Below are 15494 nucleotides of genomic sequence, written 5' to 3'. Positions count from 1 at the left end.
ATTTTTTATGATACTTTCAGTTACAATGATATAACACTTAAAGTCTCAAGTGATATTTTCTCCTAATTCAGTGTGGATGTGACTCGCAATGGAAACTGAGGCTGAAAGAAAAAAATAAACTGGTCGTAGCTAATTATTGGTGTAAGGTATGAAGCAGTTCCAACGTTATCTTCATTTGAATTCTAACATGGAAGAGCCCAACTTGGGTGTGAACATGGACACAGAGTTGTGCATAAAACCCAAATGTTCATCTTTTGCCTGCTCAGGACTCAGATGGTTCCACCTTTCAAAAATTTCCTCTTGTTTGTTTTTGTTTTTAAGAACTTTTACAACGTGATAAAGCTGCAGCTACCATTCAAGGCACATCTTGATTTTATTTCATCACTTTCTTGTTCTTTCAGCAATAGGCTTCAGACAAATAATTTTTATTTGCTATAGTATATATCATATAACCTATTGTGTAGCAGCAGGTCTTAATTGACTCTCCATTGACTTTGTTGTTGCATACTTTTTTTTGCATCATCTTTCTGACTTCAACACATTGCATGATAACTTCCTGGTCCTTACTAAACTTTGTAAATGAGCTACCCACCCCAATCTCTGCTTTTCTTTATACATCTTCATCCCATTACCTTAGAATAGAACATAAAAAGTTTTCCCTGAACAAACCTTGGCCCTGTCTGTTCAGATGGAGGTTTTGCTTCTAATAGAAATATCTCTGATTTCGGTCCCAAAAATTGCTGAGAGTCTAATGCTGACTCTTTAAGAGCTCTTTTACCCATACATTTGGAATTTTATTGTTAGACCAATAGTGATGTATTTGAGCTCTGTTCTCACCTTGTTGGTTCCTTTGATGCTGACATTTCAGATTGGTATGAACTGGCTGCGCCTGTTTCCTGATTGTTGTATTTTGTTGGAGTGGGGTGTTTGGAGCACACCAAACTCTGACAAGATATCTGGAGATGTGTTCTGCAAGGTAACATGAAGCTAGCATTTTCTGCTGAGACAATTAGTTCTTGTACACTGCAGAAAATGATTAAACATCAAGATGTCTTACCTTGGGTACTGACAAAGAAACAGGGTGGCTGACTGGATGAAAGCACCAATTAAAAGACAAACAAATAGAAAAACAAAGAATCATTATGCTTTAGCAACTGGGTAGTATTTCCCTAAGATGCCCTTTCCATGAGGCAAAGATCACTTGCTGCCCCTCAGCAAAATAGGTATAGCTCATGGGAAACTGAGACAGATCTGAATGAAACCAATGGAGGTGTTGGTCCATGGAGTGTTGAGATCAAGAATAGAATTGCAGGGGCTTGGGGTGAGCAACTTTTTACCTTCCTCCCCATAGGGCTGAACAGATAATCTCAGAAAATATATTTGCAGCTTTGCCCAGGCACCATCACAAATAATAAGCATGGGGTAATAATAAGCAAAAGTGGAGAAAGATAACAAGAGGTCAGGAAGCTCCAGGGGACCTCAGTGAGGCCGTGCCTCCTCTTTCTTTCCTGGAACATCTTCGTCTTTCCCTTAGGAGTAGAGTGTCCACATTCCTATCTCAGTTCCTCTTTCCCATTCTTGTTTCCTCCCTTTGGTGTGATAGCCCCCAGTAAACACCAATGTTTCACATCCAAGTGTCCCTACTCTCTTCTCAAGTTCCTAAGAATTGCCAGGTATCTGGAAAAGCTCCAGCTCCCAGGGTTGGGGAATTTCAGGCCCAGGCCAGGGAAAACAGCCAGAAGAGAGTTTCAGAGGAAGAGCTATTGTTGTCAGGAAATCCATCCTTCATGTTTTTCCAGTCCTCCGTCTTGTCTTTGGCAGCAGCAGCTGAAATCCAATTGCAATGATGAGGTGGGGATTTTCTGATCATCCTGGAAAGGCACATTTCTTTCCTCAGGCATACTCAGAGCAGGCAGTTTGCCATTCCTTGTTGGCTGCAACTGCTTTTGCATCCTGCCTTACTCTGGGATTTTATGAAGTTGTATATCTATCTTATATTGTTTTATAGAGTCATAGGATGGTCTGGGTTGAACCAGTCACCTTGCAGACCATCTTGGAATATTATTTGCCACAGCCTTTTCCACAGTATTTCATGTTGGTATGAACATACCAACATATCAAGTAATGGTGTGAACTTGTATCAGGGCAGGTTTAGGTTGGATATGAAGGAATGGTTTACACTCAGAGGTGGGTTGGACATGGGCACAGGATTCTTAGGGAAGAGATCACAGCACCAAGTCTGCCAGAGCTCAAGAAACATTTGAGCAATTCTCTCAGGCACACGCTGTGATTCTTGTGGTTGTTCCATGCAGAGCCAGGAGTAGGGTCCCTTCCATGATGGGATATTCTATGATTCTTTATTTTATGTTTTTTCACTTCTGAAATCATGCCTTGTCAGTGCCCTTGAACCTCCAGAGAATTTTTTGTGCTCTGTTATCCATCTTAGAATTTCAGTGTAGCTTCCATAAATTAAAAAAGAAAGCAGGATGCCAGGAAACTTTTGAATTTCCTATAGGCTAGCAGGAAAACACATACACATAATAAGAGTGACAAGCCCTCAAGAATTATCTATGAATACATTTTCGGGTCTTGATGACAGATTGACATTTGTTCTTGAAGGGGAAGGATAGAATGGGACCGGAAAGGCAAGATTTTTTTACTGCAACTAATAAATTTTCAATGCTTCACAACCCTATGATTACTTTTGGTGACCTCTGGAAAGGCCAAGACCTCCTCACTGAAGAGATCCTGGATTCAAACATGACTTTACAGACTCAAGGAAATATTGTTACTGGCTTTTCATTTCATAGGGATTTCACTATGAACTAGTTGTGAGTTTTCTATTTTTGATTTATCATCTCTGACTGATCCTGACTTTCTTAATGATAGCATGTTGCAGGAACTTTGGTGAAAGCCAGACTAAGAATCAATCCCTTGCTTAGCCTTTCAGTCCTTTTCCCTTACTTCATCCTGTCTGCTCAGAATTAGTGTGATTTATTTAAATTTACTTACATTACAACAAAAAATTGAAAAAGAATATTTTTTTAAAGAGGGTTGTTTAAAATCTATGACTAAAGTAGGAGAATGGCAGGGATCAAGAGAATGAGTTTGACTTGATCTTCTCCGAGGGCCTGGACCCCATCTGTACTGAAGGTGGAGATGGTCTGTGCTGAGACTAAGCAGGGGAGATTTCCATGATGATGGAGATTGGAAGCTGGTGACTTCTCATACTGGGGGAGGATGGCTCCTGCATAATCTGCAGATTGTCTGAAGTAGCCATGGTTTGTCTTATACAAAATTTCATTCATTAAACACATTTCAATTTGACCAAAATCATCAGGTCCATCATTATCTCACAATTAAGCTCAAAGGGTAATTCAAAGGTGATCAGAAATGATCACAAGGATACCCCTAAGAACAAAAACTGCAGAATATCCAGAGAGAGAGCAATGACATATTTAAGATTAGGTTGGGGATGTAATATGAAAATGCTTCTTGCTGTTCTAGTTGGTGATTTCTACATTTGAACATGAACATGACATTTTCCTCACATCTACTCATTTATTGCCATTTACTGTTTTAAGATTCTGCTTTCAGCTTTCTGCACTCAATGCCTTTCTCTTTTCTTTTTTCTTAAAATAAGTGCATTTCTGCATAACTTTTTTCACCTTCTCTGACTCAAAGGTCAGACTGTCTTTGACTTCTGCATTTTCCACTGTCAATTACTTTTCCCTTGCAAAGATTGCAGAGTTGTTACTTCAAACTTCTCTTCTTGACATGAATTTTAGGCTGACTTGTTTTCGGCTGCTCTGCTTCTTGCCAAATTATTCTAAAAAAACCACAGTATAATAATGTGCTAAGTATGGACAGGCCATTATATTTATTAGATGTGATGGCTTTCATTATTTACATCTTAAAAATGGGATGACTTAAGTAGGTAAGGATTATACACAGTTTTCTAGAGTTTAGCATTTATATTATAAACCATTTACCATTACAATCTCTCTTCACTTCCTAACCAGTTATCCAAAGCTTTTAGCTTTCCCAATGTAAGTTTCAGCATCTCTATCTTTCTAAAGAGAGACTTATTTTTATAAGAAAATTTAAGCACAATTTCCTTGGTTATTTTTTAAGTTTCATCATATGGCTTACCATTCTTTTAGTTTAACACAGATTTTCAGAAATAATTCTGTCTTGGTTCCATGGCAGACACGGGGCAGGGGAACAAATGAATATGTAGGACCTGCATTATTTACTGAGACAGTGTGGAATTCTGTTTGTGAGCATTTGTTTCTGTAAATTACCTTGGATTAACCATAGTAAGGCTTGGTGGAATGCTGTCACCTTTTTACTGCTCGCTGACAGTCACCAAGCCTGGACAAAGCAGGTATTCATGAGAAGACCCATCTCCTCAAGACTTTTATAGGATTTTTAGCATCTAATTAAATATATATATGTCCTTGAAATATTAAAAATATATTCACTCTGCAAAGAGATGAAAGTATGGACACTAAAAGTAATGAAATTCATGAGCTCTGGAACTCTAAATTTCTGTCACTGAGAGAGTCACCGAGGAGCCTGGCAGACCCTTGTACAGAATGTTATTATTGATGCAGAAACAGGCTGATATGGCAATTGATGAACAATAACAATTGCTATTTCCATGTGATACCACATATATGACTGCTAGTCCTGTGCTGGTTCAAGAAAGCATTAAAAGAAAATTTTAACTAACACTAATACTAATACTAATACTAATACTAATACTAATACTAATACTAATACTAATACTACTAATAATAGTAATAATAGTAATAATAAAAAGGAAAGTATAGTTACTGGTTTTAGAGATTCTTTAACAAATTTAGCTGAAATGGTGTTAGAAAAATTCAAACTCTAATGAAGAAAAGGAAATTATATTTGTAATGTCTTCTATGAAAAAAAAATACTGTCTGAAGATTTTCCAGCCCTTCTTTTAAGCCCTAGGAAATTTAATCTGATTTTATTTGTTTGTGTTCAAAGAAAAAAGTGAAGGTTTCTGAGGAGATAAAAAAATCATTTTTCCACATCTGCATTTTTGCAGTGAACGTTCTTGGAAATCTAGGCTTTTACAAGAAGGATCAAGATGTTGGTTTTTATAATTGTCACTTTGACTCTGTTGTAGAAGTGTCTGCAGCCCTGAAATTTTATGGTTTGTCTTGGCATCATATTGCCTGATGATAGTCCTGTATCTAAGATTCATAGAAATTGGCCAGAATACTAAAAATTTGTTTTAAAGGCCTTTTGTCATCCATCTTCTTTAGACGTGTTTGAAAATCTTTGTTACTCCTAATGACTTTGAACTGAAGTCCACCATAATTTAAGTTTCTGACTTGAAGGGTTTTTTAAAAAAAAATCCCTTCTTACAAATAATTTACTGCAACATCTGGGAAACAAAACAAAACAAATAAATGAATAAATATAAAACAATCAAAAAGGAAAACAAGAAAGAAGAAACTGTAAATTTTTTGTTGTTAGAAAAAATCGATTTTAGAATTATTCTACAAAATAACAATGACAAATATTTAAAAGTTTTTTTCAGATGGTGCAGCAGTTTGTTATTCTTTTTTCCTTAACAAATTTGTTTGTCAATAAGAAGCTTTCAAGCAAATCTTTGAAATGCGCTTTATTTCCTCTCTTTAATAACTGAGCTCTAAAAGGTCTCAATCCATTTTTTCCCACCTTCTTTTCCATCTGGGTCAGCTGTTGCTGTGGCACAGTCCGCAGGGAACTGATTCCGCCTCTCTTGTGCCTGGCGCCTGCCAGAGCAGCAGCGAGAAGTTCGGCCCCGGCCTCACACCAGGCACTCCCACTGGCAGCAGGGCTGCTGAAACTGCCAAGCAAATTAAGTGCTCGGAAGCTGGGATTGGCATTTTGAGGGGGCACGCTTTCAAAAACACCGAGAAGTACTTTCAAAAATGTGCTAATCACTTGTAAGCTAAAGTCTAATCTAAGTAATTTTTTTGCCATTTTTGGAAAAGAAAAATTGGTTACATTTCTGTGTCAGTAAGATTTCCTAGAAGGTTCCACTCTAGCACACACATATGTATGTTTAACTTCCTGAATACTTGGTTCAGCTGAATTCAGATTGACACTGACTCTGGCATGTGTTAGACCTTAATATTTGCAGGGTGTAGAGCTCCTCTTTGAGTTTGTAGAATAAGTATGAATGAAAGATCAAGGAGAAGGATAAAAGTTAAAGGAATTTCTTGCTCAAAGGTTTAGTCCAACTCAAATATTTTTATCCTGTCATCATTTTCCAATATTTCATTTTTATTTATATATTCAATCAAAGTTTAAATCAAAATACTAGACTGCAGTATTTTTATCTCTACTGATTTGTTTTGAAATGCTTCACTAAGATATTTCCTAGTGAAAAATGAAAATTACAAAATGAAAAAAATGCATCTCTCATACAAAAAGATATTTGAGTTAGACTTTATTAGACATCACAGTAGTAAATGGCTTATTGTTGCAGATAAGTCACATCTTATTTATTCATCTAACCAGAGATGTTAAATTTATGTATACAAGATAAAGAAATGAGATAGAGAATAGCTACGGGCATGGCAGAGGAGAAAGAAAGTACCTTCAAATAAATTGTTTTTTTTTTTTTTCAGACAATTGCATGGTTGGAACCAATGAATCAGAATGAAGATTCCCACTGCCTCTGGTGCACTACTTTTCTACTCATTCTTTACTAGCCCCACAATCCAAATTTTTACTAAGGACACATCTGAAGCCCTGACTATGTGCAAATAAAGAGGGAAAGGCCTATATTGTCAAAACAATTGAAAGAATTTTCTTCTGACTGAGAAGCATTGCAGCTTTGTATATGTAGAACATTTATTTAATTTAAAACACACAGCATGGTTGCTACAGTGAGTCTTAAAGGACAAAAATATTGGTAAGCTGCTTTTGGTGTTGGAGTTTTAAAGCTATCACCCATGGGTCAGGCAGACTTCAAAGGGAAATCACCTCATTAAGTGATTGTTGGAAACACATCTCTCTAGGTGCTAGTAGTGTTTCATTCCTTCCTTGAGTTACTAACTCAACCAGTTTGTTTGCCCAGACAGTTCATATTGTCTCTATTTCCTATTGCAAAGGAAAGGAATTCATCTTTAAAAAGAAATATCCGAAAGATAAAGGCCAAATGGTATAAAATACCTGAAAATGTACTTGCATATATTATTGACTTGCACCAGTAAAGAGTAAGAGAAATGTCTTACTGTATACTTATATTTGTTGAAGAGATTGATCAAAAATTATTAAAAAAATGAAAAATTTTAATTTTCTTCCCAGTTAATCATGTCATAATTCCATTAAACTAGTTATTTTTCAACTTGTTACAAATTTCCTCTTTACAGCATTTCTGTGTCGTAGTTTCTGCTTTGACTTTTCTCTTCTGAGCACTACAGAGATCCACAAGCTATACTACAAAGTACTTGCAACCAGCCACTTAGACAAAGGTGATTTATGCCATCTAACCTGTAAGTCTGCCACGGACAGACCTTGCTTCACTATCACCTGTCACAGCCAAAGAAGCTCCAACAAGATATCTGGTTCTCATTGCTGTGGTTTATGATAGATCAGAAGAGCTCTGTTCCTTAGCAGGATATTCCTTGGATCCTTTCCTAGGAGTTGGTGGGTCAGATGCAATCCAGCTTCCAAGCTCTGAGCATTTCCAAAGCCGTGGCTGGGGCTGTCAGAGGAAGCCATCAGTCACCCAGGCTGAAATTGAGAGGATACATCTTCACAGCTGGGCAATCTTCCTACCTCTCCACATAGGAATTGTTGCAGACTGAGTATCCAAATGATTCTTACTTCAATGTTTGCCTATCCAAGGACAATTCCAGCTCTATGTTTCCTGTGTTAAGATGATAAGTAATTGGCTGGTATTCTGTGCTCGACCATATCTCAAAGCAAATATTAATCTTTTAACAATATTTTATAAAGCCTCTTATGAAGTTAATATTCCCTTTTAAAATGATGGTATTAGGGATTTTTGCACACTTTTGTCTTCTTTGAGATAAATAACTTTAGTTATCTGGTGAAATCCCACTGCAAACACATGCATGATAAGAATTAAAAACAAATGTTGTAAACACTTCCTTGGACTTGGATGGCTCAGTGAGAAGTTTCTTGTTTCCTTCAAAAGTTAGCTTGGAAAAATAACAAAATCAGACATCTATTATCACAGAATTTGCTTGTCCCATAGAATTTCAGAACTACTTTTTCTGTTTTTTTTTTTTTTTTTTAATTTTTGCTTTCATTTCTTATCCTAGGGAATATCACAGAGAAGATATTCATGGATCTCAAATTTTTTTAAGATTTAGCTTTGCTTAAGCTGGATGCCACACTAAGTTGACTTCATTTGTTTTCATGGAAGGAAATTTTTCTGGTTTTTTCATCTTCAATTTCTTTGTTATTTAACAAATTAGCTAAGTAGGAAAAAACCATGAAGGACATTGTTGTGAGTTGAAGTTCTGTTTATGATTGTAATTTGTGTGTAAAAGAGTCAACATAAGCTAAATGTAACAGTTCCAAAAATTTTAATGGGGACATTTTCTAGTCTGCATGGATTTCAACCTCAAATCTGACTTTACAATGGCAATACTAAATATTTCTATCCACAGTGTAGATATCTGTCTGTTTTGAGAAAATCCTACACATCCATCCCTATTGTTTAGTTAAATAAACTCTTATCACTCTTTCTGGAAGATAAAGAGTGATAGGATTTTTAGGATTATTTCTAGCATTATTTCCCATGCTCACTGGAAAGAGTCACTGCATAAGACAATACTGATTTTAGAATGGCTAAATAATATGAATTTTTTCAAGTTTGGGATGTCAATATTCAAGATCTATTTTCCAGAAATGCAGATCCTGGGAATAAGCCTTCAAGGAGCATCTGAGGTATGAGCAGAATGAAATGTGAGAGTGAAGAGGTGAAATAAAAAGATAGAGTTGCACTTTCATTAGTTAAAAAAAAGTATTACTTCCTTCCCCTCTTCCTAGTTGTGTTATTCCCTGTCAAACAGGGAGTTCCCAACAAGTAGTCATTCCATCAAAATTACTCTCAAATGAAGACAGCTGGGAAGGTTATCAAAGGTAATTTCACTGCAGCATTTCCCTTTTCTGATAATAATGGGGTTTCTATTTTACAGAAAGGCAAATGGAAAAAAAAACAAGCCCTCAAAGACACCAAGTGAGTGAGGACTCCTCCCACATGGCAGCACAGGCAGCTGATGCTGTGAAATTGTCCTGAATGGACAATTATTTTACTGCATATATGTAGATGTGTTTTTGTGACAATTTTGGTATGGTTTTGGTACATCAGGGACTTTGATGAAATGACAATAAGTATTATTAGAATAGTATAATATGGTACAATACAATTAAGGCATTTTAATTATGTACTGTGGGAGTGATGGTAAAAAGAAATTATTTAATATAAATGAACAACTGTTCGTTCCTGAATATGCATGAAACAAGAAAATAAAGCTAGTAAAATTAATAAGGAAGTATATTTGGAGGATATTGGAAGAGCAGTTTTTAGAACTGATTTTCCAAAGACGAGAGTCTCACCTCTTCTTCATCACCTTAATCATTCACTCTGAAGTAACAGTGTGAAGGAAATAAGAGACTGGGAGCTTTTGTTATTATTAATTTTAAGAGTTTGGCTCCTATTGTACATGTGCACATAGACTGCAGTACTAAACTAATGTAAAACTGAATTTTGTAAAGACACTGATATCTAATCTACTTATACCTGCAGGTAACACTTCACTACAGCAGAAATTTGACTACTTTGCAATCAGCTAGAAAAACAATATGTGGCACTGTGTCTGTAACAGGGGCATAAATCTCATCCACCTAACACAATTATGGAAACATCCATACTGGTGTCTTAGAAAAAATCTCCCAGTTATCCAGAATTTACTGAACATCCATTCATATCTCAGAGCAGCCTCAGAACACACAGAATTCCTCAGCTAAAGCAAAACACTATTCCAAGCATGCACCTAATGCACTACACCTGCTAATGATAGACATGCTAATGAACATTCCTGACAGTGAGACTAGGACCAAGCCATGGGATTGGTCCTAGACCTGACGTAGGTACCCTTGACTCCATTCCTGCTTTCAGGCATCTCCTTTAATTCTTTCCTGACATTCCTGTCTGGGACCAGGCTCCTCCATCATGCTTCCTGGGACCCCTGGGAGAGGCTGTGCCTATGATTTCCCTGGCCTTGCTCCTGTGGAGAGGTGGAGAGGGCACAGCCTGCCCTGGGCCTATGTTTGTCCCACAGCTCATCCCCCTCAGGTCAGGAGCACTGACAACAGGGACTGAATGCATACGTGAGCCTGTGGTTAGCCAGAGATTAACCAAAACCATCTTATTCATGCAAATATGGTCTATTTATGCAGGTAAAAATTTGACAAGAGAATTCCAGAGCAACTCAAAAGACTCAAACATAAATTGGAAGAGTTTGTTTAGTTCTAATTTGTGTAGGGATGTCAGATACACAAATCCAGCATTTTTGAATTTGACATTTTTCTGGTTTGATACAATTTTCTCTTTCCCTGTTTGGATTAGCTGCTGCCATTGCTTCTGTATGTATATTCATCCACAAATCCCCATTTGAATCAGAAATATCCTCCCTAGACAGTCTGTGTCTAGAGAGGACATGGCTTCAGGACTCCGATCATGCTTTGGGTTATGTATTACATCAACAGAACATGGCTGCTTATCACACTGCTTGTCTAGCAATGGTCAATCGTTTATTAGCAACTAAAATTTTATTCAGTGATAAGAAGTGTCTACACAGTGAGTTTGTGGATATTTTTAAACTTTCTCTCTTATGCAGATGATATTTCTAAAGGCTTGTGTTTTTCTGTTAGTCACTGACTCTTTGGAATTTGCCTTTAAAACAAGGCTTAAGCAAAAATTCTGCTGGTTGATGGATGGGATTTTGCTGCCTAAAACCAGATGCTTTTCAGATTACCTGGTTCTAAATTTGCAACTACTCCTTGTTCATAATTTATTTTCCTTAGGACCCTGTTCTGCAAGTTGAGACAATACTATAGATGGCCCCACCTCTCCAATGTCAGAGGAGAATTTCCATGTGGTCCAGTACAAGTCCACTATCTGTAAAGTGCATTTATTTTACCTTGGCATGTGTGACAGAATTTTACACAGTCTTATCTGTTCTGTTTCTTGCTGGCATGGTGTATCTGCCACATAACCTACAATGCTTTACCAGGGGCCTTGAAAATTCATGATGGAGTGCTTGATCTGTCATCGATAAAGTATTTGACAAATGTATTTAAGACAGTAACCTGGACTACATGGGAGATTGCTATTTGCTTCATATTTCCTATTATCTCTACCCAAGCATACCACTATGAACCAAGACAGACCTTTGAGTCTCAAAGCAGAGAAAACAGGATCAAAATTCTTCAACAGCCACATACAAATCCAATGAGTATACAAGTAAATATTTCAAAGCAAGTCGACTCATGTTAGAAAGCACCAACTTTTAACATTAGTGGAAAATGTAATTGCTTCTTAGCAGCATTTTTACCTGTTTACTTTCACTGTGTGCCATACCTGGTTCAAGACTTGAGTCCTCTATTTTGAGGGTGAGCTCCTCCAGCTGATGTACTATAACACATTCCTTTCATCCTGTTCCCTCTCAACACAGCACCTGGGCTTCCAGGTGCTCCCCATAAGCAATTTCCTACAGTCTTTGTGTTTTACAGGAGTCTGGTCATATTTAAAAAGATAGGCATTTTCTCATGTCAAATAATGTATACTCTTGCTGGAGGAAAATTAAACAGTTTTGTTTCACTCATTAAATTATAGCAGTGCTACAGTAGCAGCAATATTTCTCCTTTATTGTGATCTTTTATCTTCTGATTGGTGATTATTTATTTTCATCTTTGCTTTGTAAAGTGACCTAATGCTCCGTGCCCTTCTCTGAGTGCAAACCAGGAGTTATCTGCTTCAGCTGATTGATTTTGTTTGTTTGCACTGAACACTTTGCTCCTTTTGTAATTGTATAAGTGTGTTTATTTCAGAAAGAATAGGATGAGAGAAGTGATGCGGTGTTATTAGTATGTGAGACAACACAGAATAGATTTGGATTTTAATTTTATTTGTTTATTTTTCTGAACCGCTACTAAAATGACAAACATATTAAGGGCCTCATATCCAAAAAGCAGTTACCATAATTCAATTGCTGACTTTTAAAACTCTAAGTAAATGTTTGTTTCCAGAAAACCTCAGAAAGCAGTAATGAAAGTAGGCTATCTCCAGCTATGGATTAATTTTCATACCCTTCAAACTACATATGCTCAAACACATAAGCATCCCCCCACATAAAACACTGGAACAATTATGGCTTCCCACACGTTCTCACTCAGAATGTCTTGAAAACCACTCCATTTGCTGGAGACAGAATTATGAGGTAGAGTAGGATTTGCCTTTGAGGACTAATATTTATCCAGCTCTTCCTTGTATTTCCCAGCTGAATTTGGTCTTGGAAAAACAGACCTGAAGCCCAAATGCAGAAAGATGCACAATGTGCTGGTGAGGAACAGCTCTCTGAGCAGCTTCCTAAAGATGTCTGCATATAGAGGCACTGCAATGGGGCCTTTAGGAGAACATGTGAAAATCACTGGTTAAGATTGCCATCTTTGAATGGCAGCTAAGGAACAGCTGGGAGTGTTTTGCTTATAAAAAGCCTGATAGGGACTAAATGTCATGTAGAAATGGACCTTACACCTCCAGGGTTATTTGGAGCTGAAAGAAATGAGGGGAGCAAGGAGAGTTTACAAAAAGATATTTTGTAAGAGGGAAAGATAAATCCAAAGATCTGTGCTTCTCTGTAAAATGGTTAAGAGATCACAGCTGCCAATCTGTAACTGTTGCTCTCAGATACCACACGGACATTCTTAAGGAACTATATTAAATATGAGCAGTGGGGAAATGAAGAAACACCAACTGTTAAATGAATAAAATTTGAAGAGGTTTTTCAAGTAAGAGCTTCCCTACAGACTGCCTAGCACCAGGACGGCAATAGCTCAGCTGGTGTAGTCGGGGGTGCCCTTGAGAAATGCAGTTTTAGGAGCTCATGGCTCACCTGTGCAACAGCTAGGATTTGTTTTGGGATTTTTTTTCTCATCTTGAATAGCCACAGTGAAACACAGATGTTCCATCTGAACATGAGGAAGAATTTTACTGTGAGAGTGAGAGAGGAGCAAAAGAAGACTGGAACAACTCACCCAGAGTGGTTGTGAAGTTCTCCTTCTCTGGAGATACTCAAAAGCCATTAATCCTCAGCAGCATGATATAGGGTACCCTGCCTTAGCAGGGAGGTAGGACCAGACCATAATTATTCTTTCAGGCCTTTCCTTGCCTTTATGTGTGTGTGAGTGCATGCTAATTTGTTGTGAAAGTTCATATATTCCTTACAGAAATCTGAACTAATCTAAAGTAACCTGAACTGGCATGAGTGGTTTTATTTAATATCTGTATTGTAGATTAATGAGCAACAGGGATATTTAGGTTCAGATTTAAGCAAAAAATGTTTTTAGTATAATTTTGTAAAGTTCACAGTTTTAGGTGCACTAAGTACTATTCCTAATCTATTTTGGGTACTATAAGCAACAGAATTTCCCAATGTAGTTGGCCCCTTGTTTATAACATTGCTCATTGGTTTTGTTGTTCCAACATTTTAGAACTCCAAAATTGTGTACAAAGTAAAGAGTAAATCTCTACTCATTCCTTGACGTGGTTTCTTGTTTTCTAGTCTGTGGCTCAGACAACATTTATTTATTAGACAGAATTAAAAACAATCAGAAAAGTGATTACTAAAAGCCCTGCCCTTGTAACTGCACCTACATTCTTCTAAATTATGATTTTAACCCTCCTAGCAATGTTATAAGGAGGACATATAGAGATAATCTCAACACTAATAGATAGAGAATCCAGGTAGTAACTTGACTTTTCAGGTCTGGCTGGGGTTGGATTTTGTTTCTTGCATCCCAAAGGTCATCTTATCTCACAAATACCTGCATTCACCTTAAGAAGTCAGTACCAACAGCTAAATATTTCTAATTATAAAGTAGCCATTATCTGTGAAATATTTTGTAACCTAAATATTCCACTTGTAAATGCTTGTGTTATGAAATTTTTGCAATTAATTTGTTAAAAAAAACTGCATTAATTATTGTGCATGTTGCTGTAAAACCAGCAAGAGAAATTGTTCCCATTTGGAAACTAGAGGAAAACCTTATTTATGACAGCTGGGTTAGCACACTGATTCTATTTTAAAGAATGAGCTATTGGTTTTTGGAAAAAAGGTCATCAAAATTAAAAGGTGCCGTATACAGGGCAAAGCCATTTCTAATAAGGGCTTACCAGGGTGGGAAACAAACCCTGGGAAAATATGAATTTTGGTCAGTGTTGTACGTGTTTCTTGATCCAGTTTGCAAGAGGCTTTATTACTCAGTAAACTTTGAAAGATTTTAGAAAAGCTTCTAGTTTTGCCCCCAAAGGAAACCTGAATTATTTCAATATTTTTAGCAGATGTATGAACTGCATATGTGAGATAAGTTTTGTATGTTTCATTACATATCTTTCAATGGAAGCTATTTTTAGGCATAGCTATTCTATGGAGGTGACATTTTTCTTTCCAAGGAAACAAGGAGGTCTCATGAGTTTTCCTGTAGCCTTTGAAATGCAAAGAGCAACAGAAGGCCAAGTCAGAGCCCAGAAGTGAGGAACTTAAGGCCATATTCCTTCCTCAAGAACTTTTTCAGACATTGTCTTGCTTTTAATTTGTCAATGTGTTTAGTGATTGCTTGGCCTAGAACCATGTGAGGTTGCCTCAATGTGGTGGTTTGACCAGGAAGAAGTGGGAATTCTGGGATGTTGTGGTCAAACCAATGGGTGCTTGGATTTTGATATTGGCACCTGGGATAACCAGTGGGTTTTAGGACACACCTCCGAGAACACCCAGGGGTTAAAAGCAGAGCTTCGGCCCTGGGACGCTCTCTTGGGACTTCGAGGGACGCAGGTCGGAGCTCTCCCCTGTCCAGCCGCTGCTGCTGGGCGGGGGCGGGGCAGCCATGCGGTAGGCCTGGGCCTGGACAGAGATGGGGGTGAGGAGGCCCTGGAGGATGGAAGGGTGGAGAGCAACAAGAGACATCGGGCAGCCATCCCCCCCCCCCCCCCCCCCCCCCCTTTGGAGACAGACAGACAGACAGAGAGAGAGAGTGCAGCCTGTGTTACCTTGAAACTCAGTAAATACGTGCGGGCAGCAGGCAGCCCAGCTGAGGAGATGGGGGGGAGTGCAGCCAGGAGTCCAGCCGCCTGGAGGAGTTTTTTAACCCTTTTTTGGACAATGAAGGCCTTACAGAACATTAACCCTTCCTAGATGAGTGAT

Source organism: Melospiza georgiana, chromosome 3, assembly GCF_028018845.1.
Source record: "Melospiza georgiana isolate bMelGeo1 chromosome 3, bMelGeo1.pri, whole genome shotgun sequence".
Classification (NCBI taxonomy): Eukaryota; Metazoa; Chordata; class Aves; order Passeriformes; family Passerellidae; genus Melospiza; species Melospiza georgiana.
Note: the sequence above shows the minus strand (reverse complement) of the source record.